Raw genomic sequence first — 9,256 nt, forward strand, 5'->3', positions numbered from 1 at the left:
ATAATTTTAAATCATCAAACATTATAAAGCCACAAGCCAGGCTATTAAACCTGCACTGTGCAGTGAGTATGACCACACTGTATCTTAGCTCAAATTTTTATACTTTGTAAACTAACTAGATACATTATGCTCAAATTTGGTGTTTGAAAAAAAAATTGATAATTACTATACAGTCTCTTTTGAAATGTAAAAATAAACATATTTTGAATACACATAGAGAAAATATGTTACGTTTTAAAATCTACAGGATACAGGTAATCAAAGTATGCTTACATAGAGTCATTAAAAAAACTTGCAGTTTTTATAAGAATTGACTAAACCTAAATTTGACAAGTAATAGACTGCAGCTTCCCAAACATATTTAATACATTTACTTATTCAAATTAGACATATTCAGGAAGAATTTACTAGATTTCAACAAATTTTTGAAATAAATGAGAATTGTACATGTATATTATCTAGACAGTTTCAAATTAAAGCAGGCCTAATCCATTACATTTTACCATAAGTTTAGCAGACTGAGGGAAAATCATACCCCCCCCCCCCCCCCCCCCCCAATAAAAATAAAAAACAAACAAAAAACAAATATTCTCCTCCAATTTGAAATAATTGCTAAAAATATGGAGTAAAAAAAGATACAACTGCCCTGTAATATCAGAATCACTTTAACTTACTTATATAAACATACACCACTATATAAAAATCCCACAGTAAATTTCCACATACATTTTGTACATGTAATTATTACATCATATGCATGTTTAAGTCCCAACAGAGATCTCCTTTTTAACCCCTTAGCTAATCATTATGTACAGACACAAAATCTCCCATTTTCTATTTTTATTACTAGCCAGACATCACATCAATATCAGAACCTGATCACAAGTTATGTTTGTATATTAAATCCAGTAGTTCCTATGCACTAGCTGCTACTAAAATTATATATCTGTTAGAGAAAAAAAATTACATCAGGAAAATGAAAAAAACTTTTTCAGATCACTGGAGTAAACAACCTGGCAAATGAAACAGTTCATGTTTTCACTAAAGGTATTTAATCACACTTCACTGATTGTATCCAAACAACTTATGTAACAAATCAGCCAAAAACAATATTTTTATGATTATATATATATATTTTTTTTCATCCTTGTTTTTCCACCTGTTCCAAATGGTAATGAAGATATCAATCCCACGATTCCAATGATGTCACAATGATTAATTAAAAAAGTCACATAGTGTTCTGTATTCTAAGGACTACACGGAACGTCGAGTGTTCTAGTGTCACAGGTTTATTGAAATCTGACGCAGACGTGTCCTACATTACTTTGAAAAAAAAGAAAACCCTAGAGACGTAAATACCCTGGTTTTATATATCTCCATCAAATCTATCCTTCGTCAAAGACTTTGACAATAGTAGTTGCATTGATAGTCTTTAATGTTCTATACTGTTCAACACTACATTATCAGCATTGACTCTCACTAATTACGCGTTTTTTGTCTTTGCTTAGAGGGGGAATTTTTTTTTTCCTATTTCAGCCCTTTGCTAACTGATAACAGTACGGAAACAAATAATGTCACCAAGCTACAGCTTATTGATTAATCCACGATTATCAGGAATATTATTTGTTCCGGCAAGTCGTATCACGATTCCATGGAGGCCGACTGGCTATCACTTCTGCTGCAATAAACATCAGACAAAACTTTGCATGTTGCATGACGTATGAAAACGTATTCATGCACCTGTGAATTGCCAAGAAATTACACATATGATGCCATAATGATGTGTTTTTAAGTGTTAATGTTAGATTAAACAGATCATTGTATTACCATATGGTATTTTTTATAGCTATTAGGCAGCACACCACACTAAATGAAGCCGCAGCTTCGAATGGCCAGGGAGGATTTCATGGATATAGTGACTATTGTGGATTTAAATGACTGGTTGTCTTTAAATGCATTTTCAGCATGAAATTTGTTTTTGTGACATGTAATATGATCATTGGCAAATTCGAAAACATGGTTAGAAATCACATGCTGATAATTATTGATGTCAAGGTCGCCATTGTTTGTAAACATTGCTTTTAAACAGCATGCTCGGTGAAAAAAAGTAATTTTACAGGGGGGTACAAACTTTCAGCAATAGCAAAAAATCTACAAGGCCAAGCACCTATTTCTTTGTGATATTTTGCATGCACAGGGAGTTGCTAAAGCAGTGACAGAGTTTTTGTAGACCGTATATTTGCAGGTATTTTTTGCCGGAGGGACGAAAAATGTTGTTTTGGGTCTCGGACCACTATAGATTTTTGGCTTTTACGGAATGAATTGGATTTTTTTTAACTGCCTGACTGTTGCACATGGGATGATTTCATTACAGATTTGCAATGGTATGACATATATGTTCTTAACAAAATGTGTTTTCTTTTTCCAGGTTGTGTAGTTTGGGATCAGATTTATCAGACATATTGCTTGTAGGACATTGACGGCAGAAACTTGAAATTTAGTGTGGAGTGCTACCTTAAGGTAAAATGAAATTTTTTCAATGCTTGTTTTTTCTCATTAAACTTTGTGTAAATACTCTAGAATACACACTGACTACAATGGTGATGAAATTTCATAATAATATTAAACACAGTGCCAGAAAGTCAGCTTTAAAAAGGGGAGGTAACTCAAATTCCAGAAATTCTTTGTGAAATGTATTAAAGGTGCAGTGTCTGCTGTGTTGATTACATCTACTTATTCTAGGAGATACAGCTTTAGAAGAATGCTAATTTTCACATATAGAGCTATGAAGGTTAAATTAGATGTTGTTTTCCTGCTTTTTATGACTTTTAAATTAGGAAAAAGGCATGCATTTAATGAATTTCAGCTGTATGTGTGAAATATGGCCATCCGAAGTGTTTCGAGTGATGCGAAATCATTGTATGGAGGTAAATTTTTGCTGGAAATCACTTTTAAGGGCAAGTGGGTATATAATCTAGGGTTTCTGGTGAGATTGTGACCATTTTAAAGCTGAGCGAGCAAGATCGACTAGTCGGAAAATTTGATTTTTGCACTGTCACTTGGTGAATTTCGATTCCCTAGGAGACCCACATTGTGATGTCTATAATGCTGTGAAGGCCCTGACAAATGCTTTGTCTCTTTGTTTTTGACAGTACACATAAACCTATATGGACATTGTGCATGCCAAATAGATTTTCTACTGTGTAGGACTGAAAAAATAGCATATTTTAGTGTCTGGCAGGAACATAACTGATATATTTTGTGCCCCCCCCCCCCCACAATGTCACATGAAGCCAGTTTATTCTTAAACTGTATGGCAATTTGTTGAATATTTCTTCCATATCATATGACATAAGGATATATTTGTGCAAATTAGTTGTATAGATAGTATGGAACCCATTTTGTCTACACCTTACATTGGGAATTCTTTCTTTTTCTACATGTACTAAAAACAGCGTGCCGAGGGCTGAAAATGGGGCAAACGGTATAGTTCATTAAAGGCACATATAAAGAAAAGCAAACAATTCCTAACAAAATTAAATCATTTTATTTATTGAAATATGCATAAATTTGCAGAAAAAGCCTGTATAAAGTCTAGCAATCAATGTTAAGGTGCTCCTTAAGGCAGCACACCACACTAAATGAAGCCGCAGCTTCGAATGGCCAGGGAGGATTTCATGGATATAGTGACTATTGTGGATTTAAATGACTGGTTGTCTTTAAAATGCATTTTCAGCATGAAATTTGTTTTTGTGACATGTAATATGATCATTGGCAAATTCGAAAACATGGTTAGAAATCACATGCTGATAATTATTGATGTCAAGGTCGCCATTGTTTGTAAACATTGCTTTTAAACAGCATGCTCGGTGAAAAAAAGTAGTTTTACAGGGGGGTACAAACTTTCAGCAATAACAAAAAATCTACAAGGCCAAGCACCTATTTCTTTGTGATATTTTGCATGCACAGGGAGTTGCTAAAGCAGTGACAGAGTTTTTGTAGACCGTATATTTGCAGGTATTTTTTGCCGGAGGGACGAAAAATGTTGTTTTGGGTCTCGGACCACTATAGATTTTTGGCTTTTACGGAATGAATTGGATTTTTTTTAACTGCCTGACTGTTGCACATGGGATGATTTCATTACAGATTTGCAATGGTATGACATATATGTTCTTAACAAAATGTGTTTTCTTTTTCCAGGTTGTTTAGTTTGGGATCAGATTTATCAGACATATTGCTTGTAGGACATTGACGGCAGAAACTTGAAATTTAGTGTGGAGTGCTACCTTAAGTATTAGGTACAGGCATTTTTTTCTGGTTTCTTTTTTGTGTGCTTAAACAAGAGGTTTACCGGTACCCAACCTCAGAAGAAATAAAACATTCAACTGTAATCATTTATTTATTTTTATGATTTTCATAAAAATGAAAAAATTAACTATATATGACAATAATAATTTCTTTTACATAATTATTATGAATTTACCCTATTTAGAAAAACCTTTGGTGTTCATTAAAAAAACTATAGTGTTGCAGATGCTGCATTAGTTCATTAATAGTTCATGAACAATCTTCAAGGACAGTTCATGTCCAAAAATTCATGAACTTGCTTATGTTTTTAAGCTTAATTGATGAATAATTCATGAATACCTTGAAATGTTCATGATTTTTCAAGGGATATTGATGAAACTATTTGAATTTGAGTAAAAATTGTTTTCTGCATATCAAATATTATATGAACTTATTATTATATATAGTACAATTTGTAACTATATCCTGTTTCATAATCCTGTATCATCATGTATAGTCTTCAATAAGGAAAACTATCACAGCAATAATCAGCAACGTAAAATCAGCATTTTATGAATCATGAAAAATTTCTACTTTCTATATTCACTACAAGATGAGTAATAAACTGTGAGGCTGAGAGTTTCTGCGAAATAAAATCAAGATTTCTGCATAAATATTGTCTATGTGGTAAATAAGCAGTGATACAAGATCTTACTTTATATTTCTAACGCAACACTCTTAAATTGTAAATAATTTCAAGTAGAGAACTGGAGGATGAATGAATTAGGCATTTTGTGTATCAGACTTATCAGTCTTTTTTTATAATATTCGTCACAGATGTTTTTAAAATTTTGCCCTTTTCTTTCAATGTAATAACACATTACATAACATTGTAAGAAATATATAACTACAAGAAGAATAAGTTGTTATAGAGATATATAAAATCTATGTAGAGAAAGCAGAAGCACTGTGATCTAACCAATCTGTCTGACTTTACAAATCGAAGGATCGCAAGTTCAATAACTCCAACTGAAATTGTGACCAACTCTGCATGATCACAAGAGCCTGTTGGCTGCGATTGAATTGTAACCCCTGTGATCAGTGCAGACCATAATCAGCCGGCACTTATCTATTTGTTTGCCACCTGATTATGGTCTGCACAAGTATAGAGCCAGGCCAGGCTGTCTCATTGAGGCTCTATACAGTAAACGATGTAATTTCAATTATTTTACAGATATCCTTAAAGCTGCAAGCGTCCAGATAAGCCAAATAAATTTCAAGAAAATCAACTTCTAGAGAACTGAAGAAAGATTTTAAGAAAAGTAAAAATATTCATAATATAATGATTAACATTATACATGTATATGCAATGAATGACTGACTTTGCAGTATTCATTACCATATTTCTACTGACACTGTGAGGAATGCAGTATTTAAGGGCTGTTTTTGCATATTTTGACTTTAATTTGGTAATTTATTTGGATAGAGCATGCGGTTTGCAATGTGTAAATTACTTTCTTTGTTCAATATTTTGACAATATTTTACTTAAGTATAGTTTTCAAACTCTGGCGTTGTGCCTCTTTAAAATTTATCATTTGATCAGGACAGTTGCAAAAATGGGAGCAGATCAATGGTAAAGGCATGACTCACAGGTAAATTATGGTATAATTAGTAATCGCTGCCATTTTTATGTGTCAAAATAGTGAATTAACAAATTAACATGCCCTTTTCTGTGCTCCACAATTAAAGATTCCAGTAAATTCTTTTGGATGATTCTTGCTAACAAAATCAAAATAATCAAAATAAATGTTTACCAATACAAGTTATGATTGCATAATGATCCAAAAATTGTGTACTTACACCAATCTGACCATTATATATATTTATTACAAATGGAAATATAATGGTATCATTTTACATACCACAGAGGGACATAAAAACAACACAACCAGTCTCTGCTATAAATTTCTCCTTATTTCTGAGAAATGAAATCTGTAGAAGGGAAATAAAAAATCAAACAATGAAGTTAACGATTCATGAGGGAATATCATTGAGTAATATAAACAGGAATAAAGTGGCAGTCTTTTTCATACTTTCAGCCTTTTTTTTACATTATCAAATGCAGGTTTTGTATTGAAAGTCGTCAATATACCATTGATATACAACATTTGATCGATATTGATTCACAATTTACGAAACCTTATAATACAATTAAAAACTCAATTCTTCAAGTCTTATGAAGATGTCAGAAGGGATTTGAAGGCAATGTAGTAGAACATTTAGCTCTCCCTAAGAAAAGCTGGATAGCATCTAGAGTTTTGGTATTTTCTGTGCTGTTTTTCTGGTTTTGTTTTAATATGTCAACCTCAGGAATCACCGTGGGTAAGCAACTTTGGTCACGTGACCACAAAAGTCAACGTACACGGCCAAAATAGCTCGGCTGAGGTAAGTTTTTTTAGTGATTATTTTTCTATCGAGCCAATTCAAATTATGGTACATAGCCTACCGACCGCGGCAGTTCCGATGCTTTCTAAAAATGTATTTGATGTCGTCCAACGATTTGTATTTTATGAGAACATTCAAACAATGTTTGCAAATTGTCGATGACAACGTACACACTATTGTGTAAAAGTGTTGATAATAACTTAATAAACGATACGCATGTCAGTTCTAAGTAAAATTTCAGGTCTTAAAATATATAAGATAATGTTTTAATGAAAAAAGAACTGGTTTCCTGCTGTCATTTTTTGTATTTATTTAAAAATTGACCAACTTACAGAAATGTCAACGTACACATACTGTCTAGAAAGTGTCAACGTACACACTCCCAATTTAGTTTGATAGTGGTCTGAACATGAGGCTGCAACTTCGAAATAGGTGGCTTTTTCCAACAAAAAGTTGGCTTTCAATTTAGATTGCCCTCTCAAACTGTATATAATTACTATTTTTTTTACAAAGGAAATAGTTTAGAGTGCATTCATTTCGTCGCAAATAAGCTTAAACAACCTTTAACTTTTTTATGTTATTTATTTGTACTTTTGTTTTTTAGAAGACAAATTTCCAGTTACTCAAACTGCTTAATGATTAGCTGAAACAGCCGTTTTTATATTTTATACTGGATTAATATAGATCGTATTACAATATAGATCGTAATTACAGTCATCTTAATAACGTAAACAGCCAGGATAAGGGTCTCTTGCTCAACCAACTAGTGCCTTCCGTAGCAGCAAAAGGGTCCAATGTTGACGATGACGCCGAGTTACAATTTTATATTACCGGTTTTTCAGCAGTTGCGTCACTTGATCCCCCACTAATGTTCTATTAACATTATATTTTCAAGAATATATCTACTTGCACTTGTAATGTAAAAAATAACTTATAAACAATTCACAATTTTATAGGTTGGTTAAGGCAACAAATTATACCCTTTTGTTAAATGGTTAGTTACTAAGTTACTAGTATATTGCTTTTACTGCTCAAGAAACCAGTTACTGGAAAATGGTTACTACTCGTAGTAATAAATTTACCGGAAAATGGGTTTAGTAATGAATTTACCTATCTTATTTTGTGCGCAATGTATGAGCTATAGATATGAATCAATGCCACAATATATATTGAAATGATTGTTTCAATGCAGAAATTTTATCGACATTTTGCTCAAATAAATTTTTTTTAATGGTTTGCTTGAATTTAAAATTTTGATTGCAATGCAAATTATTAAAATGTATGGCACTTGAGCATTTTTGTTGAATACATATATTAGACTTATGTAAATTAGCAGACATGGTTGGCAAAATTGTCAGTGAAACAAAAAGGGCAAAGAAAACTGTGAATGCAAAAATACATATCACGTCTATTAAGCTAGCTCATGTATTAAATAACAATGTTAATTACATGTGGCAATTACATAACTAGTGCAAGGAGATATATTATTGAAAATATAATGTTAATAGAACGTTCGTGATGTAATCATAGGGTGAAAGTGACATAACTGCTGAAATACCGGTAATACCTATAAACTAGTCACTCGGCGTCATTGTCAACCATTGGCAACTTTTGTTGCTACAGAAGGCACTAGGTTGGTTGAGCAAGAGACGCTTATCCTGGCTGTTTTCGTTATTAAATGACTGTAAAATGATCTAAATTAATACACTATAAAATTTCTGTTTCAGCAAATCATTAAGCAGTTTGAGTAACTGGATTTTTTTTCTTCTAAAAGAAAATCACAAAAGAACAAATAAATAACATTATAAACAAGTTAAAGGTTGTTTAATCTTATTTGTGATGATATGAATGTACTTGCAACTTTTTTCCTTTGTATAAACCTGTTTGAGAGGGCAATCTGAATTGAAAGCCAACTTTTTGTTAGAAAAAGCCACATATTTCGAAGTTGCAGCCTCATGTTCAGACCACTATCAAACTAAATTGGGAGTGTGTACGTTGACACTTTCTAGACTGTATGTGTACGTTGACATTTCTGTAAGTTGGTCAATTTTTAAATAAATACAAAAAATGACAGCAGGAAACCAGTTATTTTTTCATTAAAACATTCTCTTATATATTTTAAGACCTGAAATTTTACTTAGAACTGACATGCGTATCGTTTATTAAGTTATTATTGACACTTTTACACAAAAGTGTGTACGTTGTCATCGACAATTTGCAAATATTGTTTGAATGTTCTCATAAAATACAAAACGTTAGACGAAACTATATACATTTTTAGAAAGCATCGGAACTGCCGCGGTCGGTAGGCTATGTAACATAATTTAAATCGGCTGGACAGAAAAATAATCACTAAAAAACTTACCTCAGCCGAGCTCTTTTGGCCGTGTACGTTGACTTTTGTGGTCACATGACCAAAGTTGCTTACCCACGGTGAGGAATGCTTCCATTGCATTAATTCAGGCACAAAATTTAATGGGCACCTCAGTAGAACCACCGACTTTCAATAAGCTAGTTTGCTAG

General features: G+C 32.6%; 1 long non-coding RNA gene across 1 annotated transcript; it reads left to right on the forward strand.

The window, feature by feature from the left end:
- Positions 1 to 2,262: 2,262 nt before the first annotated feature.
- On the forward strand, positions 2,263 to 4,295 carry LOC132727006 (uncharacterized). Its single transcript, XR_009625279.1, has 2 exons — positions 2,263 to 2,520; positions 4,201 to 4,295. It is a non-coding gene; the product is annotated as an uncharacterized LOC132727006 (long non-coding RNA).
- The last annotated feature ends 4,961 nt before the right edge of the window (positions 4,296 to 9,256 follow it).

This window comes from Ruditapes philippinarum, unplaced genomic scaffold, assembly GCF_026571515.1.
Source record: "Ruditapes philippinarum isolate M1 unplaced genomic scaffold, ASM2657151v2 ctg16982_1_1_1_1, whole genome shotgun sequence".
Taxonomy (NCBI): Eukaryota; Metazoa; Mollusca; class Bivalvia; order Venerida; family Veneridae; genus Ruditapes; species Ruditapes philippinarum.